This window comes from Nothobranchius furzeri, chromosome 9 (assembly GCF_043380555.1).
Source record: "Nothobranchius furzeri strain GRZ-AD chromosome 9, NfurGRZ-RIMD1, whole genome shotgun sequence".
NCBI classification, from domain to species: domain Eukaryota; kingdom Metazoa; phylum Chordata; class Actinopteri; order Cyprinodontiformes; family Nothobranchiidae; genus Nothobranchius; species Nothobranchius furzeri.
The window spans coordinates 63,003,914-63,026,234 of record NC_091749.1 but is presented as its reverse complement, the minus strand read 5'-3'; the positions used below and the strand labels follow the sequence as shown (position 1 = coordinate 63,026,234).

The 22,321-nt window shown below is 40.6% G+C and overlaps 2 protein-coding genes across 4 annotated transcripts in view; one reads left to right on the top strand and one right to left on the bottom strand.

Annotated features, from left to right (window-relative positions):
* saa (serum amyloid A) overlaps positions 1–15,961 on the bottom strand; it is a 26,302-nt gene extending 10,341 nt beyond the window's left edge. Inside the window, exons 1-2 of the mRNA XM_070555030.1 lie at positions 15,641–15,961; positions 3,634–3,819 (exon numbers count right to left, since the gene is read on the bottom strand). The gene's annotated coding sequence lies outside the window, so the exon portion shown is untranslated. The remainder of the gene's footprint in view (positions 1–3,633; positions 3,820–15,640) is intronic.
* Positions 1–22,321, top strand: part of syt7b (synaptotagmin VIIb) — a 219,581-nt gene that overhangs the window by 4,586 nt on the left and 192,674 nt on the right. The window lies entirely within an intron of this gene.

The window sequence follows — 22,321 nt, the reverse complement described above, 5'->3', positions numbered from 1 at the left end:
ATAGTCTCCTACTCCTACCTCCTGCATTAGCTTCTGATAAAAAACAGACAGTTTTGAACAACCTGACAGATCTACATCACACTGTCTTTTAACATACATGGACTCACCCATCTTCACTCCCGACGGGGAAGGCTGTTGTTAGTTTGGCATCTAGGAAACAGAAGAGGATGTCTCAACTAATAGAAGCTAACTGTTAGCTACTCCACCACACAGCAGAACTCCTGCAGGCTTGTGGCATTTGTGGAGATAAAAGATCAACAAGAGTCAGTGGTAGAAAGCTCATCCCTGATGTGGCTTAATTTAGCTCCTGAAACATGCGCACCAGAGCGTTTAACCCGCCAGAGGAGGACTTACAAGGCCTTTATTTCTACTACAGACCACTGCAAATGTATTAAAACCATGAGTAAAGTACCAGTTTAACTGTTCTCCAACCTCTAAGTATGATGAAATGTAGATATCTTTGCCATTTTACAATAACAGGACATAATACGTGGAATTTCTTGAACTCTTTGACTCAAATAAACTTCATTGAAGAAGTTCAATATGGATTCTAAATGTCCACAATGACAATTTTCAGATGAAAATGTTCTTTTTGAACAGGTTGAAAATGTTACTGAGGTGACAGGGAATCCCTGTCATTTTTCCAAGCTCACAGATGCCATTCGCAGTTTTCACCTACAGTTACATTTCAGCAAGGGCTTATAGATCAAACCAGTCTTTCAAGCTTGATCCAGTACTTCATACCAAATTGGAGCGTCCCTTGCATAATGTCTCATATTTGTAACCTCACAAAGATGACCTTTAAATGCACATTCTCATGTGTCACATAATTGTCAATTTCATACCCTTTTAAAGCGATCACTTTAACGTGTTTTCATAAAGAGGTCCTTGATTGAGAAACCATTGTTTACTTATTATTTTTGAAAAAGATCCGCCACTCTGAGTTTTTCATGCAGGCTGAACATGAAAATAGTCTCCTACACCTATCTCTTGCATTAGCTTCTGATAGAAAATACACAGTGAAACGCTAGGATAAGAAAATCCTGATAGACCTATGTCACACTCACCTAACATTCATGGGTTCGTCCATCTTGGCTCGCGACGGGGAAGGCTTTTGGTGGTTTAGCGTCTAGGAAACAGCAGAGAGCGTCTCGGCTAGTGGAAGCTAATCTTTAGCGTTAGCAACTCCACCACACAGCAGAACTCCTTCAGGCTTGTGTTGTTTGTGGAGATAAAACATTAATGTTGCAGAGCAAACCGAGTCAGAGGTAGAGTCGTGTTGCTGTTAGCCAATCAGAGGCGAGATGTCCAAATATCAGAAAATATGACTTCAAATGGGGCGACGGTGGCCCAGGAGTTAAGTGCTCACCCTGTTATTGGACGGTTGCAGGTTTGAGCCCTGCTCAGTCTGTCGCTGTCGTTGTGTCCTTGGCAAGACTCTTAACTCCCCTTTCCTGCTGGCGTTGTCCGGAGGGGTCGGTGGCGCCTGTGTACGGCAGATTCGCCTCTGTCAGGCAGCTGTGGCTACAATGTAGCTCATCACCACCAGGGTGTGAATGACTGATTGTGTTTTAAAGCACCTTGGGGGGCTTCAGGACTCTAGAAGGCGCTATATCAAATACAGGCTACCATTTACTGAATCCTGCCGTCTGCAGCTACTTTCTCCACTGGCTGAATTCTCCATGCTGAAACAGACGCACCGGAGCTTATTTTCCTCAGAGTCCAACTTACAAGGCACTCTTACTGGAGACCACAACAAATGTTTTAAAAATATGAGTGAAGGACCTCTTTAAGTAAAAATAAGTATTGCTTACATTCAAAAAATTATTCTGCAGGCATGAAACAGGCAGGTGCAAATGTTAGGTATCAAGAAAGCCTTATGGCAAAGTGCAAAAGAGACTCATTATTAAACCGGCACACGAGCAGTCAGAGATAACTGTTTAATATTAGTGTGTTCACATTCAGTGAGAAATGTGTAATTAATTTCAAAACTAATGGACTGGAATCTTATTAGTGGTTTGAGACAAACCCAGAGCGAAGAGAGAGGCAGAGCAGTAATTACCAGAATTGGAAAGTAAGGTATTTTTATTCCTTGTTTAACTGTGAGCCACAGTGTTAGAAAGCAAGTGACTTACATTAACACTCCCTTGATAGCAGGAAGGCGAGTAAAGGGAGAAGTATTTCTCTGTGTACAACCAAAGATGAATATGGTAAACGACCCCATCGAAATCAAGAGTGGATTGAAAGGTCACGCAGGACAGGCCAACCAAAAGGACACATTCTGTCATTGTTTAACACTTTTAACTCATTCACTACCATTGACAACAAAAGTCATCAATTTGACTTGACTTAACTTGTACTTTATTTCGAACTAACGTAAAAAAACCCACTTTTTTTATACAACACAACTCGACACAAAAGCAATCAAATAATAAAGTCCGAAAAGGAGTAGTTAGAAGTAAAACTTGTACATTCCTACCCCCTTCTCACTTATTCTTATTCAACTTATCTCAGAAACAACATTTCAAACTTAAGAAACATATCTATTTGTTAAAAAATGCTGGCAGCGAAGGGCCTTACTGATCAGGAAACTGCTGGCAGTGAATGATAAGTTGCTTTTTGAGATCTTGTAGTCTACTTCATGATGTTGGACAGGTTTCCATTGGAGTCGTTTACTATGGGTCTCACAGTAATGAAGCATAGGTCTGGCTGTGAAACTGAACACAACTTTTAAAATAATATTGTTAAAATCAACTTCACTGAAATAAAGTTTTTTGAGTTATTTTTTCTGATTATAATAGGTCACTCTGAGATTATCGTGCAGGCTGCAAATAGTCTCCTACACCTGTCTCTTGCATTAGCTTCTGATAGAAAATACAGTGAAACTCTAGGATGTGAAAAACCTGACTGATCTACGTCACACTGTCACTCAACAATCAAGGACTCGTCCATCTTAACTCACAATGGGGAAGGGAAGGTTTGTTTAGTGTCCAGGAAACAGCAGAGAACAGCTCTGCTAGTAGAAGCTAACCGTTAGCATTAGCAACACCACCACACAGCAGAACTCCTTCAGGCTTGAGTTAAGCTTGGTTTATGCTTGACACGTCCGCGAGGTTCGCACGGCTCCGCACGGCAAAATTGCGTCGTTTTAACAACCACGCCTCTCCACCGCGCCTCCGCACGGCCCAAACTTTCCGCACTTAAAGGTAAAATGATGAGCATATAGAGCCACTAACAGAACCCTAACCCCAGGTATATCAACGCTACATTGTGTGTTTTCCCATTGTTTTTACAATAGAAGACCTTATTGGATGAGATTGTAAGAAATCAAATTTTGTAATTTTTATTCCCATGAATTATCCACACACACACACACACACGCACACACGCACACACACACACACACACACACACACACACACACACACACACACACACACACACACACACACACACACACACACACACACAACAATAACAGATTGTGTTAAGTTGAAAACATGACAGCCCACTTCGCTAATTTGACCCAAAATAGCCAAGATTTGCCACTAAACGAATTACGAGGAGCAGTGCTCTTCTAACTGGGTTGTGTCAGCTCTTTCTCTGGGAAACATGGGTCAGGAAAATACTCACTATCCTTCAGAAGCAGCTTGGACCTCTGGCCAGCTCTCATTTGGAGTTCTCATCCATGGTCTCTACCCTGGTCAGTGACACGCCCAGGTCCGAGATTTTCCATGGACAGAAAGTCAGCTTTGCAGGGGTTTTCATGAACGGATGGTTGGGATCAGAGGAGAAAGGTGAAATGAGATACCAAAATCCCTAAACAAAACAAAAAAACCAAACATTTTCACTGCTTTAGAAGTTTGTCTGCAAAACAACATTTCATGCACTGATCTGATATTCAGTTCAGTCTATTTTTGTAGTCTTACATAACTGCTGTCCAACTGTTTTTTTTTCCTATTAACAGCATCTCTGTTGTTTCCCGTCTCCTCTGTCGATCATGTCACTTGAACATTTTAACCTTGTCTGGGTTGTGAGGCCTCACTGTCATTGAAAATGGAGATTTGGATTTGGGAATCTGCTTGAGGTTAGATCAAGTACCGCCGTAGCAGCCGAGTGGACAGCAAATGATTCTGGCAGATATGGGAAGCTGGTTAGCAGACAGAAATAGCTAATAGAGAGAATCAGGGAGGAAGGAGGGGAGGTAGATTGTTAGAAAATATGCATGTATTCCTCCAACTAGAGAGTGCTTCAGAAAAAGAAGTGGAAGACAGAATGAGACGTGTTTTAATAAGTAACTCAAGTTTGCAGATAATAAACAGGTTTTAAAAATAGAAAAGGTACAGAGGAAATATCTAATATGTGATTTTATTTAAGGCATATTTCAATTACTGATCTGACAAAGATGCTGTTCAAACTGAATTGTCAAATACTAGCCACAATGATAGAAGTACACTTTAATTGAATTGAATTGATTTGATTTGTTATTCCATAACAAACGTTACCACAAAGCACTACACACAAACAGCAACACGCCTGATTCCAAGCAGGTCCCAATTAAGGCCATTAGTACGCCGTCAATTCAGGCAGTGTTCAGCGGCATCACCTCCGTCTGAGCGCCCTGGGCAGTTGTGGCCATATTGTGACTCATCATCACCAACGTGTGAATGGGTGGGTGACTGATAGTGTTGTGAAGTGCCTTGGGAGGCTGTAGAAAGAAGGCACTATTCAAATACAGGTCATCATTTACCAGTTGTGCTATGCTCAGAGTTACAGAATGAACTGAAGGTCCTATGTGTTGTTTGTAGTGGCGAGCTTGGTGAACATGCAATTAGTGACACATCCTGTAAAAGGTTCTCTGCTGGGTTTTTTCTGTTAGCGCAGGTTAAAGGTGATCCAAGTCTTTTATTAGTGAACGATTGATGTAATGCTGTGCCATTATAGCTGTGGCTCCTGCTGTGCTGTGTTACGAAGGTTTATAAAATATTCATACCTTAGGGGAAATTAAACCAGTGCACTACTTAACACTGTACTTGATTGTTGGAGCCCTATTATGATTCCAGTAGGAAAGAAATGTTATTTTTCCTCGCTCTCAAAGGCATTATTGCGTGGTCAGCTTTAACTCAGGATTTTATTGAGTGTTCTGATTAGATTTAGGTTGAAATATGAGGAATAATAAAACGACAATCATAACAGCAATTAGAAAATTAACTTTTCCTTCAGAATAATTGGAAAGGAAAAATCAATGCATAGACTTTTTATTTGCCTTCCAGTAAAAAATTGTGGGAGTTTCTTCAATAACAAAATACCTCATGAATTTCTGGATAAACTCTGAGTGAAACATATCTAGTGGAAAATTTATGCATAATCAAAATCTATCAGGAACCATCAAGTAGATTTTTATGAAGCTCTTAGAGAAAAATAATTGTTATGCACATCTGCAGCAGATTGATTTTTGTGGTCAATTCAATCTACGATGGCCACCACAGCCAATCAAATTAAGCAAACGGATAATGGCTAAAACCTAAGCTAATCTGAATCTCTATGTGGTAGTTGATGAGAGTCCTTCATTGCACATATTCTAGGTGCTAAATGATAAAATATGAACTTTTTCTGTGAGATTTTGCATTATGTTTGACCAAAAATATGTTTATCTTCATCATTTAAAAACTAAAAATGCGATTAAGGACTGCAAGACCTTTAATTCTTTTGTAACACTGTAAGAACTAAAATGTTGAATTAACTAAACCAAGTTATGTCAGTCAGTTTCCCTAATCCATGCTGCTTAAATGTAAAGAGTAATGTACATTTATTACGTTGTTAACCTAAAAGTAAACATGAAATACACTTTACATTTACGCTACTAGGATTAGTGGAACCAGTTGACGTAACTTGGTTGAGTAATTTCAAAATTTCATTTCCTAGAGTGTAGTTTTTAAAGTGATCATGTGTTTTTCCCCAAGGCAATAGGGGGCAGTACTTACCTAAATGATTGCAAGCAAGCATTACTTTTGTGTTTGAGTAAGACCTTCCCAACAGATGACCATTAGGGTCAAAAATTCCTGGGAGCACAACCTCCAGCAAAATAACAAGAACATCGGATTCTCTTTCAACACCGGCAACAAGTGAAGAGGTAAATGTGTAAAACAACAAAGTATATTAATGGTGAAAGTATGGTAACCATTTGTTACAAATCAGTTAATGTGTTTTGTCCTCACAGCCTTCCGCAGAAGGAAACATGACATCCAACATGGTGTCACTCAGAGATTTACCCCAAAATTCCACTACCTCCGCTCCGCTCCGCCCCCGCCTTCCGCAGCCGCTCGCTTCCAAACTCAATTTTTACTGGTACCCGCTCTACAACGGCTCCGCTCCGGTGCGGAGACCTGAGGTGCGCAAACAGGCATGCGCGGGATTTTCGAGATCTTGCGATACAGTCCGAGCAATAAACGCGGAAGTTAGATCCAAACACCCGTTGTGTGGGAGAAGCATCGAAATGAACTGTTTAATCTGCCCATCATTTGTGTTGAGAGATCAGCAGTGTTTGGATCAACAAAGGGCGACTACTTTGATAGTGGAAACTGTATTTATGGCTTATTTTTGTGCATTTAAAGTTCAGCCGCCATTGATAGTTGTTAAAAGTTGTTAAACCTGTGCATATGAAACAAAAAACGCTTTTTGTTTATCAATTTATTGTGAAATAACGGAAGTTGTGCTTGCTCCCTTTCCTGTTGGGCGTTTGTGATTTCTGTCCATTGACTGCGGATGTGCTCCGGCAAAAATAGAATCGATCCTATTTTGGGCGGATGGCGGAACGGCGGGCGGCGCACTGCGCTGCACGGCCGCAATAGTGGAACAGTTCTGATTGACTACAACGGGACCGATTTTGCTGCAGAGTTCGTGCCGGAGCGGAGCGCAGTGGAGCGGAGATAGTGGGATTTTGGGGTTAGGGTGTGTCCGGATCCACGGGAAGGATGCTTGTAAGAGTGCATTTTGAGGTCAATGACGTCACAGCGCAGCGACGAATACTGTCCGAATTCCAAGAATACTCATTCTCGTGTCCTCAAACGCGTCCTCGCTCCGCCCACATTTCGAGGACGGGTCTGTTGTATCCTCACAGAACAAGGCTATCCCAGCATGCTTTGCATGCCGGCTGTGGATTTTCAACAGGAAGAGAGAATGGGGAGAGCTACGAAGTTTTAAACGTAAGTTTGTTAAAAATTAGCCGTAGAAACCTAAAAAGCTTAAAGCGGTTCAGTTTATAGACATTTTCCATTTGTATATTTGTTTTTTTAAATTCCATTTCAGGCAGAAATCAGCCAGAACGAGTTTGTTTCGCAGGTCCCAGTTATTCCTCTGTGTGTGTGTGTGTGTGTGTGTGTGTGTGTGTGTGTGTGTCGAATTAAACTTGTCATTTGTTTTAAGGACAACGGAGCAAAGAAGCGTTTTTATTAAGCTTAGAGGTGAAGAGTGAAGCTGTTTACACACACAACCACAGTAGTTCTGCTGTGAAAAGTAGTTTTACATTCAGGGATTTACACAGCTGACACGTTTTAATGAAGTAAAAAGTTTGTGTGAAGAATATAATTTTTATCTTCTCGTGTGGATAAATGTAAAAAAAGTTTTTATTGCCTTTTTGTCACCTGTGGTCTCTGATTTTCTCTGTAGGACTGCAGGTGTCCAGGGTCAGGAGAGGTTTTACCTGTTGGTCATCCTGGGAGAGAGTCGTTCTACTGTCATCATGTTAATGTTATTTAGCTGTTTGATATTTGAACACATTTATTAAAACAAATACTAACTGATAACTCTTTCTGGTCATTGATTTTATCACCAGTTTTATTATTACAGATGTTTTTTGAACATGTTACATGAACAGAAAAAGAAAAGATGGTAAGGAGACAAGATTATTTAAAATAGGTTAAACTTATTTACAGATCAATACCAGTATGGACCAGTTGTGTACGGTTAAAGCAGGATTAACCTGAGTGACTCTTCCTGGATCATTTATTTAAACTGAGTGAGCAGGAAGTCTTTAACAGTGCAGCTGGATCTGCTGCAGGAGGATCCAGACATGGATGGAGGGCTGGAGCAGACCCGTGGCTGGACGTTTCTGGCCAGAGGAACATCATACAGGACGGTCTGCAGAGAGAGCTTTGGGACGCTTCCTCTCACTGTCCACTCCATCGTCCATCTACAGGGACTGCTGGGCTGGCTCAGACGACGGCTGTTACATCTCTGTGAATGACTTGCCTGTTAACAGCAGTGGTGGTTTGCTGGTACCTCCTCCAGGACAGAGCACCACTGACCTCCTCCACACACATCTTCCTCAGGCTCATCCTCCAGACCCACAACTTCACCAGCACAGAGGCAGATGTGCAGCACAGTGCATGCTGACCTGTAATAGATTAAAAAAATAGTTTTTTTAATTGAAAAATGTAAAACAAAACATAACCTGCAGTACACTGATTCTGATCAGTTTAAAGAAAAGCAGCAGGGAAAACTACAGAGAATTTACATTTTTAAGACAGATCTAATTATTATTAAGCTTAAGTTGAATAAACAAATGCACATTGAAAACACTTCAATGCTATTTTATTAAAAAGCCTGTTTTTTTAAACGTTTTACCCCCATTTGATGCAAAATAAGTTCTAAGGTCCAATTTACATTAGAAAACATTCTACTGTATTCAACATTTATAATGCATTTGGTTTATATTAATAATACTCTGCAGTAATGTGTTGTGTACGTTTAACAAGTTCATACTGTAGCTTAAAACATACATGAAACCATCTAAAGGTAACATTTAAGTCCTGAAAGCTTCTAGAATAAACAAAGTTACTTTACCTGAAAACGGTTGTGAACAAACGCTGCTGATGGACGTGAAGCTGCTGTAGCTCCTTAATATTCCTGCTCCATTTTCGCTAGCTTTAGCATTTTTCCTTTGCGTGTAGCTGCCGCCACGGCTGTGACGGGACCGGACCTACGGGCCACCGTAGAGGTGAAGGCTAGACTGTCCGAATTCAGAGCCGCTGGGTTCCGGTTTTAGCGGTCTTCAAGGACCCGGCCTTTCTAGACCTGCGAGGACCCGTACTCATAAGCATCCTTCCTGTGGATTCGGACACACCCTTAGACCCACTCTCATGTATTTTAGCACAGATTTTTTTATGGTTAAATATTATAAAACTGCCAATATTTTTCAACAACTGGGCATCTTTTAATCCACAACGACATTCAGATGGATATTTCTAGAGATAAATGGTAAAAAAAACTACACACTGTCACTTTAAAGATTTTTTTAACCTCTTAAATTTCCAGGTTTAATGAACTCAATGAGGTTTTGTTCCATGGGCGAGACGCTGCATTGCTAGGGGGTTAACATGCTTTTTTAACAAATAATGCAATAAAGAGACAATATGTAGTTTTTACCATTCTCTGGAAATAATCATTGAAATGTTTTTGAAAATGAATAAAACGAAATCAAGTTCATACCATATAACTATAAAAATCAGGTCTAAAGTACATAGGGTGCGGTTTAGTGTCATCCAGACTCTGGAACTCTGTCCCCTGAGCTGGAGATTAGTGGACTCAGGAGTCTCCTTCAAAAAGCAGCTGAAAACTCACCTGTTCAATGTGGCTTTTGTGTGACCTTCGTCACCACCCTTTCCTAATTCTGCTCTTTCTATGCCACCTTTCCCGGCATCCACTGATTTTCCTCTTTCCTATTCATTTTCTCTCTCCTTTTCCTTTCTTTTAAATCACAATTTATTTATTTTTTCATTTTTGTAGTATTCTTTTTAGATAATCTTTTATTTTTATTTTTTCTTGTGAAGCACCTAGTGATTTTAATCTTGAGAGGTGCTTAAGAAAAAAATCTTTTTTTCCCCTTTTCTTTTCTTTGTAATGGAGTTTTTGGCTGTGAATATACAAATGACAAATTAATTTTCTAGAAAATTTATTATGCATTTTTTGTAAGCACTGTTTACTTATTTATTACAATAATTATTTATAATTAAATAATTCTGTTTGTCAAAGAATATAGAAGGTGGTCATAATATTAGACCTCATCTGTGATAGTAGAAATCTATTGGGGTCTATAGGAAGATGTTTATACATATGACCTCAACTGTAACAGTAGTGAACCCAACATGGTTTGGATTTATTTTTTACTAGATGGGATTTTTCAGTGCGAGGAAATATTTTTGAGGGATGGACTAAAGCGCTATGTGGGATGACAGCTGTGAATGTGGCCGTCACCCCTCACAGATTGAAGGATTGACCACAACAGAATAATCACAATGACAAAATAGAAAGTGGAAAAAAACAAGCTATATAAAGAAGTGTGTGTGTGTGTGTGTGTGTGTGTGTGTGTGTGTGTGTGTGTGTGTGTGTCCATTTGGTTTATTGAAAGTAGCTTAGTTTAAAACGAGGTATTTATAAGGTTGACAAAAATAAACACAGTGAGTTATGGCCATGCTTTCTAAATATTCTGTTGACTGCCCTGCAAAAAGACGTTTCAAAGCTGGGGAGTGCAGCGTTACATTTTGGGCTGCATGGTGGCGCAGTTGTTAGCACTGTTGCCTCGCAGCACGAAGCACGATGCTGTCTCCTGGAGAAACCAAAACTAGCTGCTTGTGCTGGCATTTCAACTCTTCCACAAAAAAAGGAGAAAATTTGTACCCGTGTCAGTTCTATTTAACAGTCCAGCTGCTTTTAATCAGAATAAATGTGATCATAAAGTGCCTCCTGAGCCTTGTCTCTGTTGATAAGAGCGCATGACAGCCCTGATCACCCTGATGTGGTCATGTAGTCACAGTAATCAGTGAGAGGAATTTGGTCTTTTACGCACAACCAGCCCAACTTGTGGTTTGAACGAGTATCTGCTCACGTGCCGAGTCTGTCTCATGCGTTTCGCTGGAGTCATTGTCATGAGCAGCCTGTGCGCTTCCATTACCATCATCATGCCATCCCAGCCAATAGGCCCACGCCGGCGATAAGGAGCGTTTATTTACTCACCGTTCACGTTCGCCTGGAGCATCGACATATAAAAATTGGACAATGGGTTTCCATAGACTCCAATAACACGTTTTTGAGGCCAAATGGGAGGTAGCTACCACCGCCATTTTGACCGTGTCACAGGTTCCGTCAAGCCCAGACAATTCCACAAAAGGGAAGAGAGGTGGAGCTGAGGGTGGGGCTGTAAGGCTGGGATCAACTGACGACACCCGGTCGAACCAGCTACAAGCTAACCTGAAGCTAACCCAAAGCTAACGCGGAGGTGGGAGCTAAGCTAACGGAGGTAGCAACCTAGCTACAACCGGAGTTAACTGTGCAACACACCAGAGCTTCTGAGTCAGAGATACGCCGGGCTGACCGCTGGGTAAAACCGGGTGGAACACAGAGGTCTCCCGAGAGCTCCACAAGTCGGCAGCCGCACAGCAGACAAGCGCCGCTGCAATCTGAGATACGCAGAGCTGCCGCTGGGGAGAACCGGGTGGAAAGGTTTCCATCCCAGAGCCCCACAAGCCGGCAGCCCGCGCAGCAGACAGAAGCCGTGATCAGTCAGAGATGCGGCGAGCTGCGGGGAGGGGAGAATGGGTGGAAAACATCGGTTTCCATCCAGAGCTCCACAAGCCGGCAGCCCGCGCAGCAGACAGAAGCCGAAATGAGACAGAGATGCGCCGAGCTGCAGGGAGGGGAGAACCGGGTGGAAAACAGAGGTCTCCCAAGAGCTCCACAAGCCGATAGTCGGAACCCAGCTCCACCAACATGTTATATTTCAACTAGGGGTGGGCCGTTATCGGCGTTAACGCGCTGCGGCAAAGCCAGACTCCGCGCGATAAAAAAAAATGATGCCGTTAGTCTATTCTCAAAGTTGGGTTGGGATCTGGGTCTATACTAAGTAAACTATGATGACTTTCACATTGCGCGGATGGATACCTGGTTGGCGCGGATGTATACTCGGCGCGTATCATCGTACGTATGGACGGATGCCAGGCTCGTGGAGTTTAATGTTCCCCATGCAGCCGAACAGTCGCACCTTCGCCACTAGCAGTGCTTCTCCCTTCTCATCGCGCGGGACAAGTAAATAATTTATGTACTTTCACCAGAGTTTAATTCATAAATCCGACTTTCATTCTTTTTATTTTGTTTTGTTTACCTCCGACATTTCCAGCCGGGCTTTCCCCGGGCCACACTTCACCGTCCGCGGCCGAAGCAGTGCTTGGATGTGAGAAAACCGAGACAAGACTTTCTCAGACAGGTGCGGTTTCCAACTAAGTTTAGTTCTTTTAGCAGCTGTTTATTGTGAGAAAGTGATAAATTGTTTCTACAGGTCGTTGTTCATGTGGCTTCGACTCAAATTCACCTGTAATAATGAACGTTTTACTCATAAATTTTTATATTTGTTTAGAAAAGTTGAGCTAGGATAACTCCCCTTGCCATTTTCAGAGACAACAACAGCAACAGTTGGTTTCTGCTCATAGAGGTGAGCTGTGGCATCATTTCCAGCTCTTGCTCCTATTCACCAGAGGCGATCCTACATGCAAACTAAAGGGGGGCATTGGAAGGGCACCCCAGAAATTTAACCCCCTCCCCAGGCCAGATAGTTTGTGTGTGTGTGTGTATATATATCTATATACTTTTTTCTTTAGCAGGCCATATTGTGCAGAAGAGAAGATCTAGTTTGTCACCAGACAATGTGAACAAGCTGGTCTGCTTGAGTGACTGGTGGAAGAAGGAGAAATAGAGCTTAGACTGATTGACCAAATGCTACTGACTGTAAATAGTTAATCATGGCCTATTCTGTAGACCTACAGTGCAGAATCTGTTGAACTGAATAAACAGCTATTAAACACAAATACTTATTGATCATTATTTATTTTCATCATCAGTTATCGTAGTAAAACTGCTTTATCAGTCTGTGATGCATTATTGAAACAAGAAATACGCCTCCATTCTCAAAGACTTGCTTTTATTCATTATCTAGGTAGCACACACATATGCCTTTAGCAGAATTTGAATGAGCCATTTTAATCTAGATTAATCTAGATTAATTCCAAGATTACAGTGAGATTAATCTAGATTAAAAAAATTAATCTATGCCCACCACTAATTTCAACCCATTTTCAAAAGTGCAGCATTATGTTAAATGCACTGGGTTTTACCCTATTACATTTAAATTTCATGGTTAAACAGTACATGTTAAAATCTAAGCTCAGCTCGGCAGTGACCTAAAATACATAAATATAATTTTACTTACCGAAAAAAATGGAGACTCCTTGGACTCTCTATTAGAGCAATTAATGCCACAGCAAGTCATTTTGTCCAACAATTGCACAAATAATATCCAAAATAGAATGCACAAACGCTACAACTAATGGTCTAAGTTGAGAGACTGAAAAAGACCGAACAGTTTTCATGCGAGGCCGAGGCTCAGACTGAGGCCTTTCCCCGGAGCTAGCTCTGTGGTCGGTCTGATGCGCATTAATTATACAGAATTTTAGGCTTTTAATACAGTTAAACAGAAGAGTGAGAAAAAAATTCACCCCCCTCAGAGTTGTCATGAGTGTAAACTAGATAATTTAAACCAAAAACATGTTTTGGAACCAGGCTGCAAACATGTTTATTTTTGCTGTGAAATTGGTATTTTTAACATGGGAGTCAATGAGGATTTGCTCGCTTCTGACACCAGCCCCCAGCGGATGAGGGTGGAACTGCAATTTATTTCACTTCCGGGATTGCCTCAATTTTTCACCCGCATTGTGGGGGCTTTGAGCGTGACTCTCTGGCGCCATCTAGTTCTGCTCAGGGATCAGCTGCAGTCAATTCAGGGAATTTACCATATTTGCAAGCAGTTGATTTACGTAAAGTAAGGGAATCGTTGGTAGTCATTTCAGTATTTTTATTTTTATTTTTACATTTTTTTATTTTTAACTTGCAGGAAAGTGTCTCAGGGCATGTTTCGGTTCTTTGCATTTGCACAAGCAAGAAAACAAGTTTTCTCTGTGATAATTTATTAAACATGAAACTATATTTAAATGTCTTTCAACAAAGCAAATCTAAAGAACACATGTTAGTTTTTATGACTGCTTTGTCTTTAAAATGCACTGACTATAATGTTCATTTCTTTTCTTTTTGCAGAAGCAGTGAAATGTTGAATGTTCCACTATATTTTCTTGGAAAGCACATTGAGTTGCTTCTCTGTATGAAATGTGCCATACAAATAACGCTGCCTTGCCTTACTTAAATGTAATATGCATTTACTTTTACATAACAACTTCTACTATTTGCAACTAGGTTTAGAACCATTTGACATAACTTGGTTAAGTAAATTCATCTTTCTGTCTATAAGTCTATTTATCTGTAAGCCATGTTTGAATCTTATAGTCAAGCAGTCCCTTAAGCTGGACCAAAATTCTGCTTTTACTTCAATTTTAGTTTTCAGTTTCATTCTGATGGGGAAATTCCATGCATGTGTTGCAAAACATTGGACTGAAACACAAGAAAAAAAGTCCCTTCCAACTGCTAAGCTTTATTCAGCTTTATGTTGTTTTTGGTCAAAGTTTGGAGTCTTTTTAGAAGGCTGAAAAGCCACATGTTTCAACACGATGCATTAGCAGAGGTACATTTTTCTGTATGTTTTCCTTGTGACTGTTCAGTCCATGCTTTCTATAGGAAAACATAATTTGTAGACTTTGATGATATTTTTACACACTTTCCTTACATTTTACAAATAATTATTTTAACCCTTTAAATAACATGTAATCTGCCTATCTCCAGCGGTCAATGGGCAATCAGGCAGGGTACACCCTGGACAGAGAGCCAGTCCATCGCAGGGCAACACAGAGACACACAGGACAAACAATCAAACACACACACACTCACACCTAAGGACAATTTAGACAGACCAATTAACCTAACAGTCATGTTTTTGGACTGTGGGAGGAAGCCGGAGAACCCGGAAAGAACCCACGCATGCACAGGGAGAACATGCAAACTCCATGCAGAAAGATCCCAGGACCTTCTTGCTGCAAGGCAACAGCTCTAATCACTGCGCAGCCCTGCTTGCACCAGTGTAACTAAAAAGATTTTTAAAAACTGCTAAACTAAGAAAATTAAAATATAAATATATGGAGATGTTTCAATAAAATGATAAATGTGATCACCATACTTACATTACATTAATATAATATTCCTTTGCTTGAGTTTCAGTTTTGTTATGAGTGGAATTTGGTTGGATTACTATTGTTGTGATTTTTAGTTTTATATTTATATACTGTAATTAGATAATTTAATTACCTGATTTTGTATATTTATACAATCTAAGTAATCAATCAGAAGAGGTTGTTTATATCATCAGGGAGTTTACTTAAACACTTTGTATTGACTGAGAGACAAGAAAGAGAGAGAGAGTTGGGATCGTTTAAGAATCTTTAATTTCTATAATTATAAATTCTTACAATCTACCAGGACTATCTCAATGATGAATGCATATGGATGTAGATGTTTCGTGTTGGTGTGTGTGTGTGTGTTTTGTTCAGAATCTCTAGGCTGCCGTAGCGAGTCTGGTTTGTTATGACTAGGCTACCACGAGGCTTCAGAAGCTGATGACATGAGCAGCCATATTGCCGTGACCACGTACCGTAGATGGAGTCTCTCGTGTAGATCAGGAATTGCCAGGTCCTAAGACCTCGGTTGTACTGGAGCTGGTTGAAACAGCGGTCACAGCACACAACGCCCGTCTGAGGATCACTCCGGTAGTAGTCGGCAGGCGTCAGCAAGTTCACTCTTATTTTGAAGGAATGTAGTCTCGTCGGTACACACGATGGAAATCTCCAGCTTGAACAGTTCTCAGCTTAAAACAGGAAATACAGATGGCCAGCCTGTATTCCTCTTTGCGGTGATGGGCTGAGAGCTGGTTGAAAACAATGTTGAGAGTATGATGTAACTCCTTGGAGCTCGGATCGAGCAGAGCTGATGTCAAAGTGGAACTTAACGTGGAACTGACTTAAAATGGCGTTGCCTTCTTTTAATATCTCCCATTTGTTTAAGAATCTTAATAAACCGGATTGGACTACTTTCATAAACAAACCAGATTCTGCCCTACCACAGACGAAAGTTCTGATTGGTTGAAATCAATGTGTCATGCGTTTCCATGGTAATGCATATCAGTGTGTCTGGTGCCGCCCTGTTTATTCATTTAACACATAACTCATGACATCTTTATTTCACAGATCATTCACCTGATTATTAACGATCAACAAATACTTTGATTAGCTTATCACAAATAAGGTACTTTGATTAATCAATGGAAAGTGTTCTTCTTCTGTTCTTCTGTCTCTTCTCCTGGAATGTAAACATACTGAACCAAGCGTCCGACCTTGGCGGTGTTACTGTGTGAAGGGGCAGCTGTTAAGGGCAGACCATTATAAACTTCCTAACGCTACACTATAATACCTGATGGATGGATGGATGGACGGACGGACGGACGGACGGACGGACGGACGGACAGACAGACAGACAGATAGATAGATAGATGATAGGTTCCTATCTCATCCTCCATGGGTGATCTCATCCTTCCAAGCTCGGGTCCTCTGCCAGAGGCCTGGGAGCTTGAGGGTTCTGCACATTATGTTAACTGTTTCTAGAACTTTTCTGGACTGAGATGTTTGATGTTTTTCCTGGGATCTGCTTTAGCCACTCCTGCCCCATGTGCCCCGATGACCACGGGCACCACCGATGTCTTCTCTCTCCAGGCTTTCTCAAGTTCTTCTTTGATGTCTTGGTACTTCTCTAGTTTCTTGTGCTCCTTTTTCCTGATGTTGCCATCACTTGGTATTGCCACATCAACCATAACATTGTCTACCACTTTAGCCAAGCCAACTTTATTTGTATAACACATTACAACAGTATAAAACCGACCAAAGTGCTTCACAGAAATTAAAAACAATACATAATATAAAAATGCACAAAGACTAAAGCTTAAGAACTAACACTAGTTTAGTGATAAAACACTAAAAAGACTCTCATGCAGAGTTAAAAGCCAAATAATAAAAATAGATTTTCAGAGGCCGACCTAATGCTCAAAAGAAGAGCATTCCAGAGCCTAGGGGCCACTACAGAGAGGGTGTTACCCACTTTGACCTTGGGGCTTCAAGTCCATACTCTGCACAGATGTTTCTTTACACAATGGCAGCCACTTGGTTGTGGCGTTCCATGTATGCCTCTTTGCATAGCCTACACCTTGGGTCTTGTCTCCCAAGGTGTAGGCTATGCAAAGAGGCCCCTGAGGTGTAAGATGCTGGCATACATGCATACATATCATATGTGTGTGTGTGTGTGTGTGTGTGTGTGTGTTTGTGTGTGTGTGTAAAAATTCTTTCATTTGCTTTGGCAAATGACGGTCTTCTCACTAAATCAACATCAGAACAAATAAATGTTCACATTAAAACAGTTTTTTTCAATATTCTGCAGGGAGGAGTCAACCCAGCATTGTCCAGGTTCTTGTGGGTGTTGATGGTGTACTTCTACATGAAAATTCTGACAGTGAATATTATTCATTCATATTCATTTCAGTTCCCAAAAACTTGAATATTTTCAGTCTGTGAAATTTTTGAGTATTTCTGAAAGCAGACGAGATATTGAGTTTGTTTCACTTTTGTTTCGAGATTAGAAAACTCAGACAGGGTTTAAAAGCAAACCGTTTCAGTTTTGTTCTGAGTGTTCAGTAGCTTATAAAACCTGAAGGCTCCCCTACTGAACAAGGAAACTCTGACTTTTTCCTTCATTCTCCAGAGGAGTCGACCAAACAATATCCAGTGGTCCCATCGGATTATTTTACCTTTCATTCAGGTTAGTGTAAAGAAAAGCATGTGTTGCTGTTAAAATGGATTTGAAAGAGTTCATCATCAGTGGCTTTTGAGCTGTTAAATATAGGATTTATATTTAAACTGTATTGCAGAGCCAACATGTCAGAGTTTGGATCGTTTACCTCAGTTTTCACATGTGTGGTTCTAATTCAGTATGAGCAATGCTATTACAACTTTTCTCTTGAAAACTTTTTAGCAAAATCTTGTAAAGAAGATAAAATATAATTTTTCTTCACTGCTAAAACACAACAAGACTATATATATATACATATACACACACATGCACACACATATATATATACATTACATATATATATATATATATATATATATATATATATATATATATATATATATATATATATATATATATATATTGCTGTGAGGCAAAACTGCACATTCTAGGGTGGCCTTTTATTGTGGGCAGTGTCAGGTACATGATGTCAGATCAGCATCTTGATGTGGCACACCTATGAGGTGGGATGGATTATCTCAGCAAAGCAGAAGTTCTCACTATCATACATTTAGACTGATTTGTGAGCAATGTTAGAGAGAAATGGGAACCACCAAATAGTTCCCGAACACAGCTGTGTCTGCTGTTCACCGCTCCCCCAGGGGATGGGTCAAATGCGGAGAACAAATTTTGCACACACTCCTATGTGTGTGACAACTAATGGGACTTTAACTTTAACTTTAATATTGTGTATCTGGAATGAATTTTAGATCTTTAAGTCCATCTCATGAAAAATCAGAAACAGCAGAAACAAAGGTGTTGTGTTTATATTTTTGTTGAGTGTTGACTGATATATATATATATTTATATGTGTGTGTATAAATGTATGTATGTATATATATATATATATATATATATATATATATATATATATATATATATATATATATATATATATGTGTGTGTGTGTGTGTGTATGTGTGTGTATACATACATATACATATATGGCGCCTCCCAGTTGGGAGCCTTTGGAGTTTAATTTCCCAAGTGTCAGTGATTGTTTGCATTCCCTGAGCACAGCTACAATCAACACAGTTTAGATTGTAAACAAAGCAATTTTTGGTTTTTGATACATTACGATAAAATAATACTTGAACTTTATTTTAGAAGAGCTGCCCTGTGTGAAAGTGCTGACAGGATGGAGGTTGTGAGTTCAAATTCCATTTAGGAAATTTAGTCAACTGTTTAATTTATTCCTGGGGTCCTCAACTAAATTTGTTCAAGTGTTCTTTTTTTCAGCAGACACCAGAGCAGGTCAGAAGCTCTTCTAAAATAAAGTTAAAACATTATTGTATCTTAATTTATTACAATTTAAAATGGCCTTGTTTCCCATCTGGGCTGTTTGATTGTGGTTTTAGCTGTGTTTGGAGAATGTGGACAGCTGTAGATGTTTGAGACACGAAACTGTAGAGGCCCCCAAATTGGGGTGGGGGGTGGGGGGTTGGGGTGGGGGCGTGGGGGGGTTGAACAGGTTAAACATCAAATCAACCTCATGGCAGTAGCTCCTCTGGATAGGACTTACTCGTGGAGATAAAACATCAACGTTGCAGAGCAGAGTTAGTGATAGAGTCATGTTGCTGCGAGTCAATCCAAGGTACGATGTGCAAATATCAGGAAATAAGACTCCAAATCCTGTTTTCTGCTGCAGCAGACGTCTGTGCTGATACAGGCACTGCTGGGCCTTTTCCCCCCCTCGAGTATGACTTGCAAGGCATTCATTCCTACCAGAGACCACTACTAATGTATTGATTAAGCAGTATTCAACACCTTTAATGACAGAAATATCAGTTCACAGTTATGATAGTTCATGTTATTTTTACAGGTATATCTTTAATCGTATTATGTCAACTTTCTAATCATTTGATGCCCTTGCTGGAGCGAATATCTGGAGACATTAAGCACATGAAGTGCAGTCGGTGTGAATGGCAGTCCAACTGGAAGTTGCATCTGTTCTGCACTTGGTGTGAATGAAGGGTAAAAGGGCCGTGTCAGAGAGTGTGAGAACAGTGCTGTCAAATGAAAGCTTTTCACAGTCTTACTGCTGCTGTGGTTCTGACTTCAACGTTTGCCAGCCCTCTGGCTCCCCCTTGTGGCCTGGGGCCCCAAGCAGTTCCCTGCCCCTCTGTGGTCAGAGTGGTCTGCTGTGGATTGGGTGTTTGAATGCTAAAATTAGTCAAACTAGCTGTGGTATGAGCAGGGGAAGATAGTGGTGAGTAGACACACAACATCAGGGGTGGGGAACCCTGGTCCATCGAGGGCCACTATCCAGCATATTTTAGTTTCAGCCCTGCATCATTACACCTGATTTGAATCAGCAGGTGATTAGGCTTCTGCAGAGCTTGATGAGCTGCAGATAAATCAAATCAAATCAAATCAACTTTATTTATAAAGCACTTTCACATGCCCAAAGTGGACAAACAAAGCGCTGTACACCAATAAAAAAACACAGCAATAAAACAAACATATATAACCATTAAAAATCAATAAGAATTCCTGAGTACAGTTTAATAATCCAGATCAGTCCTATTACCAGAATCAAATCCAGAAACATTCGAAGTGACGCTGCCCACCCAAACCCAACTTCAATGTCCAAACGCCAAAGAGAACAGATGGGTTTTTAGTCGGATTTTAAAGCTCTCACGTAATTGGGCCTGATAAGGTGAATCAACCACTGAATCAGAAGTGTTGGAGCAAAGACCTGCAGGATACCGGCCCTGGAGGACCAGGGTTCCCCACGCCTGCACTGCATCATCAGACACGTCGCTATCAGCAGCTTGTAAAAAAGACACACTTTGTTCCTGTTTAGTTAGGTCTACCAATAAATATCAAAGATCACTCTGTTTGAAACATAAAATTGTATTTTAGCACCAACAGGATGATTTCTAAAGACTTATAAACTATCACTGATCATCTGAAAGATGACAAATGTCTCAGGGCCTATATTTTCTGGAAAACAACTGTCATTTGTTTGCAATATTTTCAGAGCATTTTCTGAACAGCTGTCATCCTTCCTGATTGAAAAGCCTCTTGTAAGAGAAGTGGGAATAAAATCAGAACTACTGAGGTCTCAAGATTATTACCTCCAGATCTCATCCCAGCAGGTGCACCAATGTGTACTTTAGGAACTGTTTCTGCGGCGACAAACCCATGATCCGTGACCAGCAAACACTGCCAGTCACTTGTTGTAAAACCTCAAGCTTCACGTGTTTCTGACAGCTGACTGAACAGTAGGGCTTCTTGGATTAGGGAAGGCTTCTTGCAAGCCTGTTGTGAGTTGCTCCTTTTTATCAGGTTTCTGGTTTGGGTTTCTGTTACGGGTTTCCTTTTTCTGTATTGCTTGATAAGAGCCAGTGTGCCTTCGTGCTAGTTACTTTCTGATTAGTTTTTCCCACTATGTGTGGTGAACTTTGGTTATTAAAAACCCTGAACCTGAACCAAGGCTTGTTGTTCCTGCGATTGGGTTACTGCCTGAACCCCTCCGTGACCAAGCCTCCTGAAGGTACAGAGCAAATCCCGGCTGGAAACACAATTCCTCAGCTGAAACAAGTTTTAAATCAAAGCAGTGATTACATTTTTGATGCAACTATACCTGTGATAGCTATGGTATTGTTTGGGATTCTTGTTTCGACCCATAGGGACCGTGTGTGACTCTGAAAAGCACTCAGGATGAGTAAGGTACGGGGCTATTTGTGGTTTGTTCTGATGCCCAGAATGAAGGCCTGAGTGAGGGAGGATCTGTAGTAAAAATACGACTCGGCTCTCTGAGTTATTGAGCTGGAGACTAAAATATCTGCAAGGGATGGATGAACGGATTGATGGGAAATTATCCAAAAACAAGATGTATGCCCCCCACCTCACACAAAGCCGAACAGGATATTATAAGAAAAGATATCAGCAGTCTAGCCAGGAGCAGATGGTGGGACAGAGCTCTGCACAGACAGGATCTTCCTGCCAATACGAGACTAAAACAGAAAAGTGTCAGCATCTACATGCACCGACATATATAAACACAGACTTTGGCTTGTAAGAGTCTTTATGAGGGAGCATTAGTGATCTGAAAGCTACACGGCAATCATTGTCACTTCCTCTTTCATAGTTTGTTAAATTTCCTCTCTTTTTTATTTCTCTGTTACTGTACAAGCTCTCATCTTCCACCAATGGCACTCTATAGCCAAAGGCTAGAATAACACATTTAAACACAAAAGCAGTGAACAATAATCTGCTATTTTTATTGGCTAAAATTGATGTTAGGTTGTTTAAAATTATCATCAAAAGGAAAATACAATTTACCGTGATTGTGTGTATTTTTCCTGGCGATAGGGGGCAGTACATACCTAAATCATTGCAAGCAAGCAAGAAGTGTTTTTGCGTTTGATTAAGACCTTACCAACGGATAGCCATTTGGGTCAAAAATCCCTGGGAGCGCAACCTCCAGCAAAGT